At 35.0% G+C, this 26,042-nt stretch overlaps 1 protein-coding gene and 1 long non-coding RNA gene across 5 annotated transcripts in view; one reads left to right on the top strand and one right to left on the bottom strand.

Annotated features, from left to right (window-relative positions):
* The window catches only part of LOC106665246, a 255,348-nt gene that overhangs the window by 158,551 nt on the left and 70,755 nt on the right, over nucleotides 1–26,042 (bottom strand). The window lies entirely within an intron of this gene.
* The window catches only part of LOC106665245, a 95,809-nt gene that overhangs the window by 3,736 nt on the left and 66,031 nt on the right, over nucleotides 1–26,042 (top strand). Inside the window, exon 2 of one of the 4 annotated variants that reach the window (XM_024229568.1) lies at nucleotides 18,259–18,367. The exons of the other annotated variants lie outside the window; for them this stretch is intronic. The gene's annotated coding sequence lies outside the window, so the exon portion shown is untranslated. The remainder of the gene's footprint in view (nucleotides 1–18,258; nucleotides 18,368–26,042) is intronic. 4 annotated transcript variants of the gene reach the window in all.

The following is a 26,042-nucleotide window of genomic DNA, read 5'->3' on the forward strand; positions in this document are numbered from 1 at the left end:
CGTGATATCTTATCTTATGACCAAATAAATCTCAATTTAAATCGAATCGCTTGCCCATCCGATGAATCAATTATATCAGTCTATATATCAAACCCAATTTAAAATGTTGTACTGGTTTAAGTGTATCATATTGAAAAATATTGCATGTTGTGACACCCACTATTTTATTTTTTATTTTCCCAACCATCTAGCTTAGTTATCTATTGTAAACACGTGAAGTACAACAATAATAAGCAATACGGTGATAAAAGGATAATATTGCAATGATAAGAAATTCAAATTTATTACACCATAACTCAAGATACTTTCGCGCGCACGCACGCACGTACACACACACACACACACACACACACACACACACACACACACACACTTTGTGTGTGTGAGTGAGAGAGAGAGAGAGAGAGAGAGAGAGAGAGAGAGAGAGAGAGAGACGTTTAGAAAGAGAACATACATACAAATTACAATTAAAGCCACATCGGTACAAGCAAGCGCGAATACAAAAACACAGACAATTTTAAAACGAACAGAATAAACCATTTGTAAATGTAAACAAAAACATACATAAACAAACAAGCACACGAAGAAAAACCTAAGCAAATAAATCAACACGATAAAAAATCAAGAATTGTTTGTTGAAAACGCTAAGAAACAATACACAGACGAAACTGGAACGAAATATACCAAGATGCTAAAAACAAAGACACTCATCCACTCACATACACATACCCACGTATAAACAAACAAAGAAAAAGATTTAACTAGGAAATGTGAATGGAGAAACATGAAAACTTATAAGAAAAGCAAGCACACGGAGAAAAAATAAATATAAAGCGCACAAACGAACAATTGACATAAATAAACAATCCCTAAAAAAATTAATGAAAGGAAGCAAACAAGGAAAAAGCACTCTTATTTCTTTCTCACTCTCATTTTCTCTATCTCTATTTCCATACCGATCTATTTTTTATATCTCTTTATCCGTCAATCAAAATATATATCTTCTCTTTTCCATCTATGCTAGTTCCCTCCCTTTATTTTCTTTCTCTCTTTTACTCCCACTCTCTCACTCTTTTCTCTCGTTCTTTTCTTCTCTCTCACTCTTTCCCCCTCTCTATCTCATACGGTTTCTCACTCTATCTCTCCTACCCAATCATAGTGTCTTCTAAATTGATCGTTGCTAGACATTTGTATTATATTTTGTGAAATAAGCTTTGACTGCTTAGTAAATTTTATCCACCTTTTTCCTCGATTCGTTTCCGGCTTATGCTTGGATTGGTTCACGCCGCGAAGGGAATTGAAAACAGTACATCTAATCCACTAATCCAAAACGAAAACAGCACGATTTCAATATTATGGGAACACCATTTTGCTCCAAATCCCTGCAAATTATAGGGATTCCGCAATAAAGCTTTCGCTTCCCGGCCGGCTGAAAATGAGACCCAGCACAATACGCCGATTTTCCAAAAGGCACTTTCCCCGACTAGGTACAAGCTCTATACCCTCCTATTTCTTTAATGGTACAGACTCTGAACAGCTGTTAAATCTCCGTTTCCTGCCTCGTACCTTACACTCCTGAACATCTGCCCGGAAGGGGATTTTTTATCCAGTCGAACCCACGTTAAGCAGATGGAATGAAAGGTTTTTAAATTTAGCCTAGAGTTTCCACAACGACGGAATGCTTTGACTCGAGTAGCTTACAACAAACCATCGGTTGATAAATCTGAGATATACTAGCGGACAAAAAATACAAACGTACCCGTTGGTTTCTGTTATACAAATATTTTACGGTCCTAGGCTTCATTTAAAAGGCGTTTAAAGGTCAGACCGTATCGTCGACATGTCCGCCCGTTTAAATTTAAACATTCCTCTGAATAGTTGAACGTCATTCTGCTGACAAATATTGGTCCAGAAAATTTTGCCGCTTTCACTTTATTTTGTTGTTTTGTTATCTTTTTACGGGAGGAAACAATAATAAAAAGATCTGGGCTTCTCTTATGCGTTTCGGATTCTCATGACGCCGCTAATTCTCGTACATCTTACAGAATCTTAAGGATATTATTTTTAGAAATAACTAACACAACGGAAGTATTCTGATTAAAAATCTACTTAAATTTTGAAATTGCAATTTGGTTTATTTTTTGCAGTAATAAGTCAAGTTATGAATATGAAATTATTTTCAACTAAACGAACTGCTAATTAAAACTTCAATTTCTATTGAAAAGCTTTTAATAATTCATTGTAGAGACAAATATTATGAAAACGAACACAGTTGAAAAATGACATATTTTGTTAAACAAGACGATAAAAATTAATGGATACAATATTTAAAAATATTATATTTATAATATTATATTTATAATAATAATTTAAGCCAATTATTTTTACCAGTGGCTTTTTTCTGCCCATTAAGGTTTCTATTGTTAACCTAAACAATTTACATTATTAAATCAATTAAATAAATGTTCATTGTCGATATGTGTTGGATCGTCATTGCCAGCTTTAATTTTAATTACCATCTTGTTTAACAAAGCGTTAATTTCAACTGCTGCACTGGTGGGTTGTCTTTAAGAGAGATTGTAACATTTTCCATCACGCCATAGTTATTAGGGTGACATTATTACTCCGGTCTGTTTGAATCTGAGATATTGCTGCGCGCTGAACAACGTGGGAAGGATTTCTAATTATAAAGACCATTGGGCGGGTTTTTATTTAAATGTTATTATTTTGACAATGGATCAATAAGACATGAATGACTGCACATATCAAAAACGCAACTATATCAAAGCACCAAGAAATGAACATTTATAAGTGTTTTAAATGAAGTTACAATATCAAAATTGACGAAATACCTGGAATTATATCAATTTCTCTTATTTGGAGATCGTGAGATGCGGTCTGGTGTGACGTAGGTTTTAGGAAAACATTTTCTTTATCGTGCCAACGTTTCGATCTTTATTGAGATCATCTTCAGTGATCAAAGTGTTTATTGTTGTGTAGATGTGTCACTCTCATGAGGCACTTTCAACACGATACCCAATAATGACACATCTACACAGAAAACAAACACTTTGAGCCCTGAAGATGATCTCAATAAAGATCGAAACGTTGGCACGATAAAGAAAATGTTTTTCTAAAACCTATGTCACACCAGACCGCATCTCACGATCTCCAAATAATGATTAACTAACGGGCACTAAACACCAACATTAATTTCTCTCTTCAATTAGGTTTTTTTTTTACTAATCGTCTTTGGACACTTTTTAATTGGAAACTAAACTAGTAGTTTGTTATGTTTCCTTCAAATCAGTTGTGCGCAAATATAAATATGTGGCTAAATTGAAGAAAAAGTATATTGTGCCTATCTAAGCCTCTTAGCCAAGGGTTTTGTCAGTTGATCGTCTCTTTTTTCATGGCGCAAAAGTCCCATTAAGTTACAATTAAAATCCGTTTAGCCGTTTAGAAGTAATGCTAATTTCAAAAAATATATTATTCTTTTTTTAAATGTCTTTCTTCTACATTTTGACTACAATATGCCAGAAACTACAGAAATTATGTATTATTTTGATAAAAAATTCAGATTTTTTTCTTTTCACCGTAAACAATTTTAAATATGTGCAATTTTAAATTTTAAAAAATAATGTGTATCCCGTGACCGTTAATTAATAATTATTTAGAGTCGTGAGATGCGGTATGGGTGTGACGTAAGTTTAGAAAACCCATTATATATCATGGTCCGATTGGCCAAATAACTTCTTTCAATTAATTAATCTTTTTATGTAAGGTATTGGTTGAAATGAAAAAGCTAGCGTCACGAGCGGGATTCGAACCCACGACCTTCGGCTAAATACGCCGCTACTCTAACCACTTGGGCAATCGTGACTTCGATTCACTCGGACACCAACTCCCCATCTCAACCTTTAGAAAAAAAATTTCTTTACGGTGTGACACGTTTCGATCATGTGTCACTGTTCTATGTCGTGTATCGAGGGTACACTACGACATACTAAAGTGACACATCTACACAGAAAACCCACATTTTGAGCCCTGAATATGATCTCAATAAAGATCGAAACGTCACATAAACTCAAGATAATCATTAAAAATTAATAATTAATGAGGTTGTTCCGGGCTTTGTAACGTACTTCTGAAATGCAATGTGGTAACATATAGTCTACGCAGAAAAAAGACAGAGTCTTGTTGCACGATAAGATAAGAGATTACTGAAAAATTAATTCATTTAATTAGCCAATTAAAAATGGCTTAATGTGTAAATGTGTGAGTACAGTTCGAATTGCGCAAAATTAAAAAATATTTCCTGTCTTCACGTTTAATGTAATGATTATGCAAACTGTGCTAACAGACAGTATTTTCAAAGCAATTATGAAATATTCGACACTAGTTTGGTCTGGGATCTACTAACAATTGTACCAGTGTGTATTTTGTAAAACCGTTTAAGGATAGGCTTTACTTTTAACCATCTTTTAGTTGCTAATAATGGAACTATTCATAGAAGAAACAGAAAGGAAGAAACAAACCTCCTCCTTTTCAATTATCTTTGGCATAATAACACAAATAATCGTTATTAATCACGAACCAGAACTCACAAAATGTTTTGAAACTCAGTAACCTACTTAAAATACGATAGATAGCTCGTTCAGAATCTAATACAACGGTCGCGTGAGTATCTTACTAGGACCTTCTATTTTGAATTTCTGTTATAGATATACTTGGCTAAATTTTGCGAAAGGAGGGGGTTATAGACCAAATATAGACACGTCGAACCTTTCCTGTGACATTTGCCCAAGACGGTGAAAAGGATTCCCCCGTTATTATTTCCAAGGTTCTATCAATTTGAAATCCACTCGACCTTTACGATCTGGTTTACGTTTTTTTCGTGTGGGATTTTTTTTCTCTGTGAAGTTCGGTTTTTGATCTTAGCTCGTTGCGGCCGATCGCCTGGGCCTGGATGAGTTCGGCCTTGTGGCCCCCACCCAAGGACCACCAATCAAAAAGATACCTGCACTGACCCCAACAACCTTCTGTTTTATATTAATATTACCTCGAAGCCCTGCTTTAAACCTTTTAAAACTAGCTGGATCTCTTTGGAAACAGGGCGTTTCTCAATGTGTTCTTGCCAAGTTGTGCAACGACCGACAACTTTCGCAGTTAGTTTTATACTCAAAGCGAATGGATCCAGGGGGCCATTTATAAAAATGAAAATCCACATAAAACTTATAATCGAAATCTCTCTGTGCTTTTTAACATTAAAAACAATTAATTAAGGTTTTTAGCTGAGATAAAAAAGTCAGCGTCACGAGCGGGATTCGAACCCACGACCTTCGGCTAGATACGCCGCTGGTCTACCACTTGAGCTACCTCCATCCATTCGGACACCTAACATTTTTCAGTTTTTATCTGGCGGAATAATACTGAGAAAAATATTATCTGTGATGTCCTGAAATTTTGAATATTGAGGAAGCAAATTATGTTTTTTTTATTGATTACAAATAGAAAAAAAGTGTATTCCAAAACTGTTTCTATATATTTCTATTTGGTTTCTCATTTATTTTATTATTAGAGACCTAGAGTTTCAAAAGTCCCAATTTTAATAAATTTTCCGTACAAAATGCAGCTAGTAGTGTCGAGAGTGCAAAAATTTTGAAAACTTCCTCGTAGAAAATTTAGTAGAAATTTCAAAAGTAACTTCAGGTGTCTCAATTTAATTTACGTTTCAGCATTCCATTTAAAGAACTACTTTTCCAGAAAATGTATTGTTAAAGTTAAAATTAGCGTTTATTAATTTTATTTCATATTATTTTAATATGTAATTGTTTTTCTCTTTAAATACATTTTTATTTAGAAGACCACTTTACCAAATTTTGTCGAATTAGAGTTTTGCCAGAAAGTTATAAAATAAAATTTAAAAACAAATTATTTTCTGTATGCTTATTTCAAATTGTTAAACATATTTCAATAAGTAATAAACAAGAATTATGGCTTGATAAAAAATTTACAGACTAACGAGAGAAATTTTAAATATTTACAAATAGCGATAAAAAATGTAGAATAGTAAAAATATTATTGGACCAGCCTTCAATCTAAATTGAATTAACATAATTCAATATAATGAAATCATGGCTTAAGAAACGGATTTCAAAATTTAAAGGCTCAACAAGTGAAACTTTCTATATTTACCAAAACAAGAGAAAATCCTGAACTAGTGAAAATACAACTCAACACATTCTCTATTAGTCAGTAAAAAATAAATCTCTTTTCTTAACACGGTTGTGTCAGACTTTTGTCGTTTCTTGAACTAAACTCGATTCGCTTGTTTATTATAATTTCAAACAGCTGGGGGCTTTGGAAAATGTGCTTTTGTTATTTAAGTATGACTAGTTCAATAAACTCAAAGTAGTTAGGCCTGTTCGAGATTTTAAGTAGATGCTAAACGTAGTTACAGTCCAAGTGAAACAAAGAAATTGTTTAACAGTGTAAGTGATAAGAATTTAGCGGAAAAACGTTTTCCTTTTTTTTTTTTTTAATATTTGAACTAACAACTGACATAAAACCCTTTCTACATTTCCCGGTGCCCTAAAAAACGCTTGTTCTAAACTATAATTTTTAGGCGCGTCGGTGGCCGTAACGGTTTATGCGTTGAAAAGACGCTCATCACTGTAAGGTAAAGGTCCCGGGTTCGAATCCAGCGGCCCTGTATTCGAACCCGACGTACTTACAAATGGGCTTTTTTACAAAAACATCGCCACCGCGAGGGTTCATATAACCTTGTAGTTGAAATACACTCGTAAAAAAAAAGAAAAAACTATAATTTTCGTAGGAATAGAATTGGAATTTCTGATACGTTTATTATTGAAGTTAATTTGTGAAAGGTTTAACCGCCAGATCAAAATAGCATAACAAATAAATATGTTTAAATTAGTAAAACCTTGATGTGTGTTTTTTTATGGAAAGGCGCATTGTGGCGATGAAGGGACTTCGAACTGAATATCATCACGTCAGTTTGACAATCATCACGATGTTCCGTCCGATTTAGGTTGGAATGAAGGACACAAAGTAAAAGTTTTTTTTTATCCACAAAAGAATCACGAAACTTTTTAGGAGATAAATAGGTTATTTTCTTTATCTTGACCTTATCTCACAATCAAGAAGAGAAAAGTCGAACACTCCAGTTTGCACAAAGGTGCTTTCTTGGATTTTTCTTCAAGCAGTGTTTTCCCCGTCTTGGCTAGAAAGTGTTGCAAGTGGAAATCCGAGCAGATAAAAGTTAAGCCGGAGGATGCCCGATTTTTTTCCTTTTCGAAAGGACGGGGCCTCGGGATCGCGGTGCGCACCTGTTCTCCGGTATTTGTTCGTCCTTTCCAAGGGTTCCCCACTATTTTTACACGGACGGTATAACAGTACGACCCGACCTATTTTCACAATGTTTTTCCCGCTGTAAACGATCACGCGAGATAGGATCGGAAATCCAATTTAGAAACGAACGGTTTTCGGCCGTTTTTCTGTTTAAATCCCTGTGGTTCGAAAGTCGAGTCGAGAGGTGAAAACGGTGGATTTTGAAGTTTTGGTGACCAAATAAAAAGAAAACCCACGACTAAAAATTGAGTAATAAAAAATCATTCAAATCTCGCAGCAGGAAAATCTGCAATCAATTTCCTTTCCAACATGTTGAGAAAAATTTATATAAAATCATTTAAACATCAAATAAAAAGGAATTGCAAACCTCAAGTTAACCTATTTTCCTTGTTTAAATCCCCACTAAGGAGAAATTAATATCAATTATTTAACAAACAAGATTTTTTTAATGTAAATTTCAAGAGATTATCAATTGAAACTGCATGTCGGCGATAAACGTTTGTCTAATTTTTTAAATCACTAATATCAAACCTTGCACTCAATAATTTATTGCGTAAATGAGTTTCTTTTACATGCAACACTAATAGAAATTATCTAGCGTAAATCTGGATAAAAAAAAATAAAATTTGAGAAAAATTTTGTTTTATAAGCCAAAATAGGTATTTTTGGTAAATTTTTACGATTATTTGATATTATTTACTTCATATGTATTTATAATAAATATATCAATATTTAACACTGAAACAAATTAAGTACAACTTTTCCAATTTGTGACAAATCATCATGAGTATATTGAATCGTTCTCTTGTCAACAGGTCAGCACTAGGCAGATTATTTATCCATGTCATATGTATCAAAAAAATCCACTAAGTCGATAAGATTTGAAATTATACAAATAAAAGACAATTCTAACTTAAGTAATTCTGTATTTGAGTTAATTTGGGTTTTTAATATACAGGCCCTGATGATGGTTGAATAAACCACCGAAAGCAGAGCACAAATAAAGGTGTTTTTGCTCCATATGACCACTAAAGCAGATCTTATCAGCCAAAAACAATTCTAACTTTACACATATCAGCATCAGCAAATATAAATTGTTTTCACATCTGTAAAGATGTCTTTTCGTGTAGGTTATTTATTTATTGGCAGCACAATTAACTTAAAAAAATATACCGGTAATGATTGAAATTAAACAGGTACGAATGAAATTTGCACTAATGACGGTCCCGTTTTCATTCCGTTGCCCCATTATCCCTGAAATATCTTCTTCGTTCCATCCAATGAAAGATTGATTGCCGGAATAAAACCGATATTTCGTGCTAAATCATTATTTCCGAACGTTCTAATCTAACCGTAGCGTTCTCCCGAGAGGGTTTATCGTGGCAGCACTTAAAATTAAAATGATTTCTTGTGTAAATCGGACACGTCGTGATCTATCTTCAATGCATGATTTTCTGGAAGCGGGTGGAACGGGTCCCTCCACGTATTCGTAATAAGTCGAAGGAAGAATCAAAAATAACAACCCACGGACCTAATGGTGGGACTCGTTCGGAAATTATTCATAAGGCCGATGATGACGGGTAATCTAGGAGCACAGCAGCAATTTAAATATGAGATCCATGACCCGGCCTTCGCCGTCTGGACCTCGCCTACTGTAAACTATTAAAATTAAACTTAATAAATTTGAATATTCATAGACGATTGCCTGTTAAAACGCCGGCCCACTTGGAACCTTTTTACACTAAAGCATATTTGAATATATTTTCATAGACGGCAGCATTAAAGATTCACGAATTGCATGGGAAAACATTCTGTTACGAATACGAACATAATCATACAATTTGTATAAAATGTACAGCTTTGAACCTTTCACACAAACGGCACGAATTTGTACACACATTTAATGTACAACATGATGGTTTGATTTTGCATGGGACAGCATAGATAATTACTGATTTACTTGCAAATTTATGTGGAGTAAATAAAGGAGTGTTTTTTTTTTAGCTTTTAGCTGTTAAACGTCGGACAATAAAGATTTATTACTTTTGACATTAACGATTATGTTATGTAGTACATTAATAACAATATATTATTTGCGTGGGAAAAACTTAATTATTAATATTCAATTTCGATTTACTTCTTATATGGCAGGAAGATTAGATTGGCATGGGAAAACGCACTCAATTGAAAGGAAAAATGTAACAATTAAACAGAAGCGAATTTATTTCACTGAAATAAAAGTTTAAATATACGTTTACATTGTGTAACAGCTTGAGAAATTGTATGCGCGAGAAAAAATTGGTCAATATTGAAAACCAAAGATATGCAGTCAATAATTCGTTACGCAACTGCTTCACTCACTACTTTGCCGTTATAAAAGCTTGTATGTTTTTTCGATGTGAAAGCCAGCATGAAAACTATGCATAGGAAAACAGTCGATTTTAATTTCAACTGATTCATAAAATATAGAGCTAGACAGAAGTGAATTTATTTTTAGAGTGAACTTTCTATTTTAAACGTTAAATTATATCTATAAATTAATAAGGTTTTTAGTTGAGATAAAAAAGTCAGTGTCACGAGCAGGATTCGACCTCACGATCTTCGGCTAGATACGCCGCTGCTCTCCACTTGAGCTATTGTGACCTCGATCGAGTGAAGTTAAATTATATTTTTATATTACATAACATGGTAAAATTTTATTTGCTCCTAAACGATTTTACACGTTAAATTAAACCGAAATAAAAGCCCTATGAAAAAATCTCTTCGTGAATAACTGCATGGAAATGACGCATGGGAGATATAAGTCAATTAGTCAATTGCTATCAAAGGTGGATAGCCAAGAGTGTGGTGTGAAATGTATACACCCACAACTTTAAAACGTTGTAATAATCAAACATGTTATAGGCCAATTATTGTATGACCGAAACTGGATTGCATTTTTGTTTACATGCGGATTTCTTGGACAATATTATTCGTCATGTGCATTTTTAAGTATTTGGTGATGACAAACCGAATTCGCTTCGGCGGTATAATATACTAAAATTGAAATGAAACCTATTTGAATTAGTCATTTATTGTGATTATAAAATTTATTTATAACATGTTTGGGAATGTGAATGCATTTTGGCCAGTTTTATGTTGTGTTGCATACTCTTGCGTGTTATGCATAGCAGTTACAAATTATTTCTTTTGTGTTTAGCAGCATGATTTGCATTAAAAATTACTTTTAAAGCTCTATAGCGTAAATATTGAGATAAAAATTTAAAAACATTTTATTTATATGTAATATATTCAAAGAAAACATGTCCTGCATGACAATGGCCTATCAATTTTTTTTACGAGAGTTCGCAACAGCAGCGGTCAAATAAACCCTCAGGTGCCGGTGCTTTTGAAAAAAAGCCCATTTGTAAGTATGTCGGGTTTCGAATGCAGGGCCGCTGGATTCGAACCCGGGACCTTTACCTTACAGTGATGAGCGCCGTGTCAACGCCTAAACCGTTGCGGCCACCGACGCCCCCCCTATCAATTATTGATTGTAAAAAAAGCTATAACTCGAGGAATGTCATATGAAACCGTCTTGGTCTCATAAATTAAAACATGTTATTAACATAGTTCATAGTTCATTGAGTAGAACCATCAGCAACTTTCAATCGTTCAAATCAATAAAAGCATATTTATACATGACTGACGAGATTTTCTACTGAATAAAAAAAGATAAAAAAATTTAAAATTGTTCAGATTTTAAACGTTTTTTCAAAAGTTAAACTCAAAACTTATTTTTAAAATAAATATTTTGAAATATAAAAATGCAAAACTTGATTTAAATGATAAACTTTGATCAATCATTGCCAATATTATAAAATTATTTAATGTAATACGATATAACCCCGTCGATTGTTTTAGTATCTATTTGTTGATTATTTTGTTTTTTATTTTTTGGGTTTCTGTGTTGCTTTAACTTTTTCGTTCATTTAAAATCAATCATTACTGTCTGGTGCTAGGTTATTGGATATAATTTTTTCAGGATTAACTTAGGTTGATCCATTCCGTTTGTCGGTCCGACAACCGTTCGGCCCCATGAACAATTGCGTCACAAAATAACGATTGCTTTCAAATCGGAATTACACATCTGTACGAATCGGCCATCCATCGTCTTAAACTGGTTTAGGCCCTCTAAACACCGTAACTGAGCTGTAGGACGAGAAAGCCGGAGCGATGGGCCGGCAACAAAAAGAGATTTGATTTCAGGCAATTATAGATAAAAATCTACGTCTTCCGGCTTCTGTTTTAAAAGAGATTTGGAAATCTCTGTTACGTTGTTCATCGAACACAAATGATCAAGGCAGGACCGAGAAATCCAAGCTAGATACATCTACATAATTAGTCATAACGCAATAAAAAAATTATCTTATTAAATTATCTTGATACAACTAGAATTAGTGTAGAGAGTAGGATTGTGTGTGGTCCAGTTGGATAAGTTCAGGTCCGCCTATTCTCGCTTATTTACTCCTTTCAGCCTTATTTGCCTCATCTGATTTCATTCGATCAAACAGGTCAAGTAGGCTAACCGACAATCAATTAACACGTCCATGGTCAATCGATCGTAAAATCTAATTTAATTCCGTAAAATACCAATATTCTAATTAATTTATTGATAAATATCAATCAAGCAATAATAACAAGCGAAATACCAAACTTATAAATACATTATTTCAAGTTAATTTGTTATTCGGATTCTTTCCCCTTCATTCCACGATCAACAAGATTTCAGAGTTGTCGACACAATCTCTTCTGCTCTAGACCATCGTTTTGATGAAAAAAGAGGAGAAGAAGATTGCCAGTCTTACCCTCTATTCTACATCAAAAACAAAGAAATACCGATTGTCATTCAAGTCAAATACTTAGGATTACAACTAGACAGCAGACGACGTGGAATCCCTATACAAAACTAAGAGACAACAACTTCAACAACTACGAAGTCTTCTAGGTCCGAAATCCAACTAACCCTTTACAGACTTTACAACTTCCACTTTGCAGGACATATGGACATAGAACATAAGACATATATCATATGGACATAGGACATAAGGACATAGTACATAGGACATATGTCATATGGACATAGGACATATGGAATGAACTGTGGGATTCTGCCAAGCCATCCAACATTCATCGCACCCAATCCTTTCGTCAAAAGTCCTCCGATAAATTGTCAAAGCTACTTACAATGACACTAACCTAACTATCCTCAACGTCCTCAATACTCATTTTGTCAATGAACTGATCGGTTCCAGATTCTAAAATAACCTCTCGATCCATCCTAACCATACTACTCGAAGACTGTTTTCACATTCCCAACACGAAAACCCGCCACATCGCCTTAATTGTACGATGGTCGATTAATCCCTCACACTGAATGTCAGCATTTAGTGGCCGGTAACTCATGGTGTTCCTCCGGGTGCAGTGATGGCATTAGTGTGAATAATGTGACCGACCGTGTGACCAAAACATTTTGTATCATTTCTTTCAATTAATTAACCTTTTTATGTAAGGTTTTGGTTGAAATGGGAAAGGTAGTGTCACGAGTGGTATTCGAACCCATGACCTTCGTCTCAATACGCGCTGCTCAACCACTTGAGCTATCTTGAATTCTATTATGCTTTGTATTATATACGCATATGAATAAAGTACAAATAAAATAATTAAAAAAGTATTGATTTAATACATTTTAACACAAATGCTACTATAAAATAATTCAAATTTGCTTAGACGTCATAACTGACCATATTATTTATTCGAATTAATCATTTTTTTAGCTAAGGTTTTTGGTTGAGATGAAAAAAATAGTGCCACGAGCGGGATTAGAACGCACGACCTTCGGTTCAATACGCCGTTGCTCTAACCACTTGAGATATCACAATAACACAATTTTTCATCAAGACCAAAAACCTTAAATAAAAATAATAATTAATTGGTTACTATAAACGATTATTCGTAATTGTGGTAACTAAAAAACAGTAATAAATTTAGCGCAAAATTCTCCTCTTATGTTTTGCTGGTTAACATAAAGTCATCAAACTTTCAAGACTAACTTCAACGTCCGATATTATTAGTCTGCTTTTGAAGTTTATAATTTTATAATAATTTCTCTTTTTATTTATATAGTTATCCATGCAATTCGTCTTAAGAAATATTTATTTTTGTAAACTCTTCAGTCTTGAATCTTAACCACCAAACAGGACTGCTGTGCTGTAATAAATGTAGGCTTTGGATGGTTATATATGATAATGATGTACGTTCTCGTCTGGTTAATGATAGGCTACAGCATACCCTTTGATATGCTACGGACAACTTGTTATTGATATGACCTTTCCGAATCGGGCTTCTATTCGTATTAAGTATCCAAGTGTTGGATCTGTTGGATTCTACTTGAATTTTTTACGTCGAATATTGACAAGACTTCTATTTTTTTGCAATTTGCTGAAAATTTATATTTATGAACGTTAATCTAATGTGAGATTGTGGTTTAGGAATTTGAAAACTTGCATCTTTCGGCATTTACAAAGTGGGATCTGCAAACATTCACAGGAAGACAGGTATTTCTTGACCGTACGTGTACAACATTTGAGAAAAGGCTGTGACAATCTGGTCAATGGTAGAACTATATAGGGAAATATTTCTTACTGAACAAAGTAAAATGAAAATGTCTCTTCTATGATTCATTTCAAATTCAATTGTGTACAATATTGTTAAGCGTGTCGATTTTTTTAAACCTTTTTAAACAAATAAAAAAGTACATTTCTGAATTAATTAAGGTTTTTAGTTGAGATAAAAAAGTCAGTGTCACGAGCGGGATTCGAACCCAGGATGTTCGGCGAGATACGCCGCTGCTCTACCACTTGAGCGATCGTGACCTCGATCCACTCGGACCAACTTTTTTATCTCAACTAATTAATGGAAAGATATTAATTGTTGACCACGAAAACTAGTGAATTTAATAAATTAATGAGGTACATCTTCACTAAAGCTCTCCGTGGCCATTTCTTTTGTCGCCGAGAATCAAATAGATACACGACATTTGAAAAATGGCAAAAAGGAGGGAAAATTCAAAAGGAGGGGTTGAGATGGGACGTTACTGTCCGATTGGATCGAGTCACGACAAATGGTAGCACAGCGGCATACCTAGCCGAAGATCGTGGGTTCGAATCCCGCTCGTGATACTGACTTTTTCATCTCAACTAAAAAACTTAATTAATTGAAAAAATTAATTGGTCTAGCGGACCACGAAAACTAGTGAATTTAATAAAAAACTACAATAAATTCAATTATAAAATTGTTCAATCAAAACAGAAAAAAGATATGCAGTTTAATTCTTTTGTGTTTTTAAAAAATGCTTGTAGTAAGAATACAACTATTTGCCTGGCTTGAAATTGGGGATTATGTTGGAAATGTGTAGTACACCTTTGTGGTTTTTGATCAATCCGGTATCAGTTGGGCTTGAATTTTTTTTTATAAGAGAACAGCTATGTAAACTTAGTAGAATAAAGTGCTTTAGATAGTCTATCGCTGTTTGTAATTCAGAAATTTTTAAGCCACATATATGCTGAATAGTCCAAAATGTAATATAACAAAAATGAGCAATATTGCTAAAGAAAGCTGACGCTCAGCCTCACAATTATTTACATTAATTAAAAATAAGTGTAATACGTATGTTGTGAAATTATTTATAACTTTCGTGACGTGAGAGTTGTTAAGTATTTGTCAGTATTTAAATTTTTCCTGTTCCACATTGATATTTATATGCTAGCTTTAAAACTTTGGTATTGTTATTGTCTTTCAAGATAGTCCATTTGTTATTTCAGGTCAAGCAAGAAGGTGAAATTTTGTCGTTGCTTTGTTTTCAAATGTTTATTTTCGTTGTTCGTCAGTCCTTTTTTGCTCGAATTAGCCCCCGTGTCATTAGATAAGTTTGACCAGCCTATATTTTACAATTTTCACAATCGTTTTTATTTCCTCCGGGAGAACGTTCGCCGGGTTGCCTCACACATCCGCAGCCGAGGGCAACTCCAAGCCCGCTCTCTCCCTCGACCCGATTGATTTATTTTTAATTAGCGGCGAAAGAACCACGGAACGCGTGATGCTTGGAAAATTTCGACAATTCTCGACGAGTTCGAGTTCGGGACGATGATGCAGTTCCACGGTTGACGATCGATAAACAATGGTAGAAAATAGACATATTATCAGTATAAAAAAGAAAATCAGAGAATAAAAAGTTGTACAAAAAAATAACACGTTTAATATAGGTCAAGGTTACATATCTATATATTTTTCAAGCCAATCTTGTTATTATATTTATAACAAGCTGAAATCAGACAGGTTTGTTTTCTAATCGAATTTGATAAGGAAAGAAATTGCGTAATAATACTTAATAATACTATTTACAATTGATTAGTTTAATTGGGTGAATGAATGTAGGGTATATTTAACGAGCCTAATACATCCAGTTAGGTAGCTATACAGGAAAAATACAGTGGTAAGCATCTGCCCAAAAAAAAAAAAAAAAGCACAAAGATTTCCCATTGGTTTATAGTAAATTTAATGTATTTTTTATTATCTCAGATGTTAAACGCAGTTTTCTCATAATCCAAATGGCTTAATTTTACCACAAAAGGTTACTTAAATATTTTTCGATTTTCGAAAGTGATTTTCAGGTCAAAATACTGATTTAATATCACCCAATGAAATTAAGCAGCTCTCACTACGGACAAATGTTTTCATCTTCTGAACAATGCTGAACACGGTTCAAAAATGACAAATTTAGATAAGATATTATTAAATCATCCATGTTTGCTTATCTGCAAGGGTTTTTAAAAAGTTACAAATCGTATAAAGAAAAAATTCATTGACGAATTTGAAAAACAGGCGATTGCTTAATGAACTTAAATTTTAACTCTGAACCGTAAGGATGAGAAGGGACCAATTACTATAGGAGTATCTAATGCAAGGGAAGGTCTGTTTCATTTCACAGGAATTTATTCAGTCCTAGTATATCTTAAGGGAAAATTGTTAGAAAATAATGAAAAAAAATGTTATGTTAACCTTTGTAGTCTTATGCTCATTGAAAAAAAGCCTGAAAAATAGCATAAGACTGTAAAAAACCCTGTGTATACATTTATTAACTATTTTGTAGTATTGCCATTTTTATTTTCAAATGTAAAACTAAACGCGTTTTTTTTTGCTTTTGTTTTTTCCCAATGAATACCTGGAACTGGAGGAGTTCCCCTGGGCACTGCAGCTGTACAGCTTATTGTACTTTATCCCTGGCTCCACTTTCGGGGACTCGCAACACAAGCGTGAATTTGAGCCCCCGGTGTGCCGGTGTTCTTCCATCGAAGAAACTCATTTTTAAAGGGGGTTGGGACCAAATTCAGGGTGGCTGAGATCAGGTCCCGCCCCTTCCATTGATGAGTGCCGTGTCAATTTTTTTCAATTGCGGCCATCGGTCCTCTTAGGCGTCAGAAAAAAGTCCAGAGGGTGGGGATCGAACCCACGACCGCGGGATCTATTAGCCGAGAGTTTGACGCCTTAACCACTCGGCTACCGCGGCCCCAAACGCGTGTTAAAATGAACTTTGTGGAGAAGTTTCTGCTTGGTTTTGCCTTTTTATTTTATTTCAGTTATTAAACAATAAAAACAGGCATGGTTTTCGACCAAAATACGTATTAATATAAAATAATATTTGCAATGCATTTCCGAGAAAGGATATATTGCAATTATTCAGAAATATAAATCAAGATAAAACGGAACATGAAACTTCCCGGAGAAATTTCTGCATTGAGTTATGATTTCCGACGTTGAAGGACCTACTTTTAACAAGCGTAAAAAATATATATGTGAAAGCTTTGTACACTTTTAACATGAACAATTGGTGAAATTGTGAGTGAACAAATTAGGAACAATATTTGAGGATGCTCGTCATTCTTCAGTCCCTAGTATGTGAACGGATGTTTCTTATTAATCCTTATTAATCCAGGAGTTTTTCTAAATATATTTTTTTTATTTTAACCGGCTGTAAACTAGTTCAGGCTTAAAATTACATTTTTTTAATAGCAAAATTCAACTTTTCATTAAAAAAAGTCCTAATCGGCTAAAAGCATTTTTGAACAGCTTGTTATATGATCGAACCTGATTTTTCTCACTGTTTTGAACATGCGCTGATCCTTATTTCATGTTTTAACTTTCTTTGTTAACTGAGTACTGATTACTGATTTATGTAACTTTCAAATCTGAACATGCACTTAAAGACATACGCACGTGTAGAGAGTTGAACTTATCACTTTTCTCAGTCCGCAGGCATTTCCAGCTTTTGTAATTTACAACAAATTACAGGCGGACTTCGAAAATCACCCACCCCAGGTGTTGGAAGTTATTATATAACTAATCTAATTGAGGGTCGATGATGTACTCAATATTCCGCCAATGACCCTCTCACACTACACATTCATTCTCTCCCATTTCACACGCTAGGGACACAAAACTATCAATATTATGTACTGTTCTATTGTACCCCGTTTCCTCCAAAAACCAGAACAGGGGACCCAGATACTCGCTGCGCAAGAACGTTTCTCATATTGGGTGGCATTCCTATTCAGCGAGATGGGAAACATCGAGTACCCTTTCTTTACATGCCGTACAGATACGCGGGATTTGGCCCAAATTAAGTGTCCGTGTGTTAAACCTCGCATGGCCTATCCTTAAGGGAAAACCCTTGAATCAGATTTTCCGAGGGCCACCTATCGACAGTGCTCTTGATTACATGAGAGCTTCCCTGCCGAACGGGCCAACCTGCGCTTTCTTTTAATATGCTTTTTAACTTATTTTTAGCGTCAGAAGGCCAGGATTGCAGTGGTTAAGACCGGAGGTTGGGACGTCCCGGCCTTAACCATTCATCTACCTTTTCGTCGCCCTCCGGACTTGCGGACTTGTTTGTTAAGTAAGCAAAATAAGTTTTTAAATATTCTTTAACTTTAATTGTAAATAGAAATTCTATCGTTCTGTAACTCATTCAACTGAATACAAATCTGTCACCAGTATGATATGAAATGTGGTGCGCTTGGTCACGCTCTTCTACATCAAATTTAGATGGCTATAAGCTTTAGTTAGTTTTTGGTTTATCTTTAGTTTTTGGGGACCCTTTCGAAACCATTTTTGAATTTGTGAATCTGATCCCTTAGAACCAACGCAGTAAGAATGGCCGAGTTCCAGAAGGGACCATCTCCTTGGAAAGCAACCCCCCAATAAACAAAAGGTGTAACGAGGGGGAGCCGCAAATAGAAGCCGTCCGACCGCAGGACTGCTCAACCGCAGGAACACTCCTGGAATTTTTTTACACCCAGAAAGTTCGTTGCCTCGTCCCGGAAAAAGCGGGGTCTCTTTTATTTTAGCACACTGTTTCGATAATCCGAAAAATAGATGTAAAGTATACCCTGATCAAGAGATTTTGTTTTTTAATACAAGACTTATCTTATTATTCTTCTCTATATTTGAAAAGGTTTTCATTTATATAAAAAATGTTGCTATTGTTTAAAAAGATACAGATAACAGTAAACTTAAAACGAAGAAAACACCCCAAATTTTCAAATTTATTCACTGTATGATTTTTCTCACAAAGATTTACTGCAAATCTTGAAAAAAAAAAATATATTAAGTTGGTTGTTTCTTTGAGCCCATTGTTCCAGATTCAAAAGCCACAAAAACATTAATTTTGGTTCAAATATTCAGAAAACTAATCAAGATAGAATCCAAAATGGGACAAGCATTAATGCAAATTGTGTACAGTTTATTTTTAATTTAATTATCATTCAAAAGCTTTATAAATAATCATAGTCCAATTGTTTTTATATTATAAAATCACTTTTATGCAAAAAATCTGTTTCATAATAATAGTTTAGTGAAAATCTTTACTATTATGTAAAATTCATTGGTTACGATATTTCCGTTAAAACCTGTTTTCTCCATTTGACTTGCAAGCAGAATTTACTTATGAAAATAGATAAAATAAATCATTCAAATAAAAGTGTAACGGAATTGGTGTTGTATACTCCCATACAATTGGCAGATGTACATGTAGATACATCGATATTCAAGAAGGATGGGTAATTGCTTCCGTCCGAAGAGAAAGTCGATTTTGGCAGGGGTGTTTATTGTGAGAAGATTGAATTCGATTTTTGGTTTACCAATTTCCATATTTAAATTTTCTATTGATCTGAAATTCTTTAAAAGCAAGCACGTGCCACTCCCAGGGGTCAGGGGAGAGAAGGTAAAAAACAGTAAATCACGAACAAAATATAGTAGCCGGATTCATTATAGAAACTCGATTTCACGGTCTAGTAGCTCATGGGGCGGAATGCGGAATAATGCAGCGATCTGTTCGATACAAACCGACTTCGGAGTGTAACGGTAGCTCAGCGGCTTTCACCGGTTTACCGAGGATGTCCACTTATGTAAACTCGTTATTCCTTGACGTAATCTGGAGCAGAGTCAGATTGTGGAAAAAACACCAGATGAGGAATATCCGTACGTAGGGTGCTTTCTAATCTGATGCGGGATGTTGAGAAGAGCACGATCCAACGCGGAGTAGCGATGGAAGATTTTTTTATGTGAAAGCACGTCACGAAATGGGTCTCTTGCTACTTGAATCCCCTGTCAGGACAGTGATTTTTTACGGTACAGCAGGGTACGCCTTTTGCAAGGGAATATCCTTAAGTATTGTATGGGCCTAAATGAGCGGGAATGCTGTAAGGCCGCGTTTTGCAGGTATTTCGTTCGTTAAGTAACTAATAACAGTTGTGAAGGCGTTTAATTAATAGCCCCTTTCGGAAATCTAGGAAATTATACGTTCCTCCATCGCAAATTGTGCCCAGTAGTAAAAGGAATCGCATATTTTCACGTAACTTGTACGTTCGTACTTTCTGGTAGGGTTTTTTCACCTCCTCGGGCTGAATTGCAAAACACGTATTTTGGCCGTAATTAAGATGTTTTTCTTCCATTTGATTTGCCATTTAACAACTGGCCTAGATTTTCCTCTAATATTAGAGCTTTTCGCCAATTTTCTTTTGTTTTCTGTTTGTCACTATGATTCATTTGCAAATCAATTATTTAGACCTTGTGAAATTTGAGCAAATTAAATTACTAGTTGGTCCTGTTTATTTGACTACGAGGGAATGAACAAACTTGAACTGTCGTAGAATCTGCGAAGTGATGACCTGCAATTTTCCAAACCAGTGAGAAGTGCAGACTAAAATGAACAGAAACGACTAATTAGATATTGAACTGATATCCGTCTATTCTCGCTGTGATATTTCATTCAAAGCTGCAAACCATATTTTTTCCATTTACTAATGATTTGAAAAATACTTACATTTCTTAAACAATTAGCAATCTACTTGTTATCTACTTTTTTGAAGAAACTTTACTAAAATCCCACTTAAGAAATGTAGAAGGATCTAAAATCTCAAATAGATGTCTCACTACGGGTGAAAATTTATCCAGAGAGGATAGACGGACCTAGAATCACATAAGTATCATGACCCAATCATAAACGAAGTAATATCACCATAACTAGTCAGCAAGGTTATGCTACTTTTTTATTTTTGGCATCAGACCAGAGCGACTTGCAAGCACCATTAATGCCCAATTAGCCCGTTGGGTGACGCGGACGAGGAGTCAGACAACTTCATAAAACATTTTTCATTATGTTATCAATTAAAAAATCATGTGCACTAGGGGATTCGAACCTAGAAGCACTAGCTTGGAAAATACGAGTTAGTAAGTTCTAACGACACGGCCTCCGCGGCCCCATAAAACTGATCACGGTCTACCAGCTCAAAATAAAAATTATATAGGCTTAAATTTACTGTAGTCATGTTTGCATATATTAGTGTATGTGCGAACGCGTCTGTGCGAGTATATTAACGGATCTAGGCTTAAAATATTAAATTAGGAAAAATTCAGACAGATTTGACGTTGGTGGTGTTCTTCCAATCAAAATAGCTGCGGTTGTCGACTCTGTTTAGGTCGATGGCAACCTGTCCTCATTGCGGCATATTAGGGGCATACTTAAAGAACGTGATCCAGGTCGTCAAATTCCTTCTCTTGATATCGACACCGGATTCCTTTACAGTCAAACGTATTAATAGAATGGTATTTAAATCTAAAGACTGCTGGAGGATTTTATGTTGAACATTCTACATTTATCAGTGAGATGATATCAATGATGTGCTGAGAAAGGCGTTTATCTTAATGATAGCAATTCCGGAAAGTTACTTTTAAATTGCGAGAATGTTTAAACAGGCCATCAAATCGTAAGAAATTTGGCTGTATGATGTCCTTACACAAGAATAATTTTAATCCATTAAATTGGAATTATCTTGTCGTTCAAATTGTATGGTTTTCGAATTCCTCTTAGTTAAATTATAGTGCTTATTTTTTTTCCTTTTTTACGTGGGTTCGCAACAGCAGATGTCATATAAACCCTCAGCGTGCCGGTGTTTTTGAAAATACGGGTATGTCCAATCCAGCAGCCCTGCATTCGAACCCGGGACATTTACCTTACAGTGATGAGCGCCGTGTCAACGCGTAAACCGTTGCGGCCACCTACGCCCCCCTATAGTGCTAATTTTGAATGATTTTGGTACATAAAAATATAAGTAGAAAAAGTTATTTAAAGCTTGATTGTGTTTTTCTGGTCAGTAGATCGACGATTACAACATATCGTTATTATTAATAAAGTAGTTTTAAAAACGCCGAGGCATATTTTTTTCTCTAGGTTTCTGGGTGAGCCTAGAATAAAAATATCATCTGCATACATTATATACATAATAACGCTTAAGTGACCACGCTATAAGGAAACTGGTTTCGAAAGAACGTTAATCAACACGAATGTTTCCTAGGCTAATTATGACATTCCAACTGTTTTTAGGATGTTCTACTTCGGCAAATCTGAGATTTTTTACTAACAAGGTTCTTCCTGCACACGTTAACTGCTCAGACTAGCTTAACTATTTCTAGATGGCCGTTTGATCTTCAAACTATTGCTAAATGAAATGTTCGATTTAAGTAAGAAGAATGCTACTTTCTGAATAGTTGGTTCTAGTATTTATTTAATGTTGCAGTTAGTACTCATTATTACAGCCCCACGAGCATTTTGCCCACAACGGATTCAGTCAAAACTAAAATAAATATATACAAAAATAGAATAACTATAAACGGATAAGGCAGAATAAAAATAAAAATACAAAGTCAATAAAAAATGGCTTAACTGTAGCTCATTGAAGAAATCAGCAATATTTCCTCCGGATTTGCCCTGTACAACTAGACATGGCGTCTCAAGTTCGATGCAGAGGTGTTAAGAGAAAAGCGCTCCAAAATCTCAAGGCATCAATGTGATCACTGAGCACCCTCTATCCAAAAGACGAAATGCCGGACCTCGCCAATGAATGAAAAACTCCGACTGAAAGACCGAGAGGAATCCTCATACTCAATGCCAAGACATTAAATCCACCTTCTTATACACTAAGTTTAAGTGCCTTTGATTAGACCCCGTCAATAAGAGCACTATCTTTGTCATAGTAAGGAGCCCGGACTAGAAAAACGTATCCAAATATCCTACGGTCGAGGGATTGACATACATTTTTTTATAACAAAGACATTTGAAAAATCGGAAGTCATTCTTTTCAGAAAGCCTAAATTTCCAAGAGCTCTATTTGCGATATCAGCCTAATGGTTTTCAAATGTATACGTGTTGTTGAAGATCACTCGCTGATCTGAAACAATTCACGGATAATACTATTATTAATAGAGGAAATGTGTCTAATTTGGCCAATTTTTTGCGAGAAAAGCGAATTATAACATATTTATCAGAATTTACATAACATTATTACGAGAACGCTATTTTGTAAAAACCATACAGTCACCTGAGTTAGAAATAATTTTATAAATGTTGATATCGACAGCCAGCATAGAACCCTGACAGATGTAGCGCCACAGATATTATTAAAGAATAATAAAAATAGTATGGGGCCTGAATGGAAACCCTGAGGTACCGAGTCTACCACAACTTAGAGCAGGAAGAAGGAGCAGCCCAACAAGAAAGGGGGCCCCAACCCAGTAGAGAATGACCATCTCCAAAATCGTTAGGTTTATCAAATAGGATAAATCTATCAGCATAGTATGACGAACTATTTTTCAATTGTAGGTGTTAACAGTTCACTTATATTTCACTTATGTTTCTTTGTCATTGATAATTTTTTTTGTTGTTTAATCTTATTATAACTTATCTGATTTGTTTGGAACATAATATCGTATTCCTTTCAAACAGCAGTTCTTCTTTTTTAATAGATATTACAAAAAATGTTTATAAAGTTTTTACTTTATCTCCACAAAGGTTGTTCTCTTTTCTATTTGTTAAACACTTTTTACCGTTTAATAGTTGCTATATTTAGTCTACTGTATTATATGTCAAATTTTGATCTTTCAGTTTTTCCAAGTATGTTAATTCTAACTTCTTAACTATTACAGTGAGTGGGTTTAGAATTCTTTATTTTTAGAATGTTCACATTATCCAAACATTAGTCACTTCTACAGTTTCCTTTCACTGTTTTTCCTCTGTTTTAATTAAGCCACATTTTTTGTTTATCAATTAGCTTCTTTGTTTGCCTTAGGTTGTGCAATACGGCATCGTATCTCTTTCAAATTATACCATGGTCTTGTTTGTTTTGAAAGTAATTATATTTATCAGCCAGATATAGGAGTTTTCTCAATTTGACTAAAGATAACATTCCTTTCTCCCTTTTCGGTCTGTCTCGTTTCAGTGGTGTTCGGAAATTTAATTAGCTTGTTTTATTATAGATTGGCAAGTCTGGGATGCGGAAATGGTTTCTGTGAACGTAAACAGCGCCCACGCCGGTTTAGTGAACAAGATGATAGATGGCCACTTGAGGAGGGCGTGACGAATCTCTATTGTTAAAGTCCCTGTTCTTGAACCGAATCCGCCCTCGGTTCAAATCCACAAAGTCCTTCACCTATGAACAACAGGGCAAATAAGCACGGTTTCGAGGATCCACTTCGGATTTATTATCGCCCCGGGGGGTATGGAAATAAGGGGAAAGTATATCATGACGGCCAGTCGCGAAATGATAGCGTGACGAAGTTTCCTCTTTGTTCTCTTAATTACCTAAGACTTTCCAATTAACATGGGAACGGAGGTTTTAGCGGAAATTTTCCAAAACCGTTTGTGAAAGTTCATCCTCTGTGGAAATGACAATTTATTTCACAGCTGATCGCGTACGACAAACTTTTTTTTGTACATTGCTATACAATTTTGATTAGGATATGAAACAATTGAATTAGTCGTGAATTTGCATTTTACCATGAAAATTATGTCGTTCAACCCTTAATACCGTTTTTAGCACATCATCAGCGGTTTTTGTTTTTTTGCGGGATTCAACTTCCCGACGGTCACGAGCTATGACTTTAATTATTTCTACGCTCAGTTGAATCGGATACGGGACTTAAGATGCCGTTATATATAAGGACGTGGTTTAATTACCCAAGGCCAGGTGAAGAGTTTTTTTTATCCCTGACCACACCAGGTACGGCTTTTTACCCTCGAGGACCGGTTAGAGATGAGCCTGTGTAATTTTCTAAAAGATTGATGCTGGAAGAAGCGTGACCTAACTTTTTGTCTGATACAAAAAACTTTTTTTTAAGTATTAGGGGAATCTTGAGAGGAGCGAGTGATGACATCCATCAACTTAAATATTTTCTTGCAATTACAGCCTTAGCGTGTGCATGGTTTAACGAAAACAACGATTCAACATGTCAAGGTTCAAAAAATCGGTCAGAATATCTCTAAGCTATAAAACAGACCATTTAGCCGAGAAATCAACAGCCAACAGTAGATGGAGTTTCGTAGCATTGTATTTTGAGGCTGATTTTTTTTTTTTTTTGCTTAATCTGGAATGGCCCTATCAAACCTATGGACATTTTCCTATGAAAAGGTGGTAATGTGTCGATGCAAAATAACATTTAAGATGACCTAATATGCAGATATGGATTCGCAGGTTTATGGTAAGAGAGGGAGCGAGGGGGTGAGAGGGAGAGAGAGAAAGAGGGGGAGGAAGTGTGAGTGAGAGATAGTGATAGAAATAGAAAGAGTGAGTGAGTAAGAGAGAGAGAGGAGAAAAAATGGTGAAAGATGGGGATAGAATATGGAAAGAATGAGATAAAGAGCGAGAAAGAGAGAGAGAATACATGAAAGAGAGAGAGGGAGAGAGGAGGAAGTATGAGTGAGAGAAGATAGTGATAGAGATAGATAGAGTGAGTGAGTAAGAGTGAGAGAGAGCAAAAAGGATGAGTAAGAGATACTGATAGAAGGATAGAAAAAATGAGTGAGAAAGATATTAAAAAAAGAGAGAAAAAGAAAGGGAGAGAGAGATAAAGAGAGAAGAATATCAGTAGGTAGGAGAGAAAATATCGGATAAGGGGAAGAGAAAGGGACTTAATGAGAGCGAGCGGCATAAAAACAGATAAAGAAAGAGCCTGAGAGAGAGGGAGATATTAAATGAGAAAGAGAGAAAAAATTAGAGAGATTGGTAACAGAAAGAGAG

This window comes from Cimex lectularius, unplaced genomic scaffold (assembly GCF_000648675.2).
Source record: "Cimex lectularius strain Harlan isolate CLEC.00 unplaced genomic scaffold, Clec_2.1 scaffold186, whole genome shotgun sequence".
NCBI lineage: Eukaryota > Metazoa > Arthropoda > Insecta > Hemiptera > Cimicidae > Cimex > Cimex lectularius.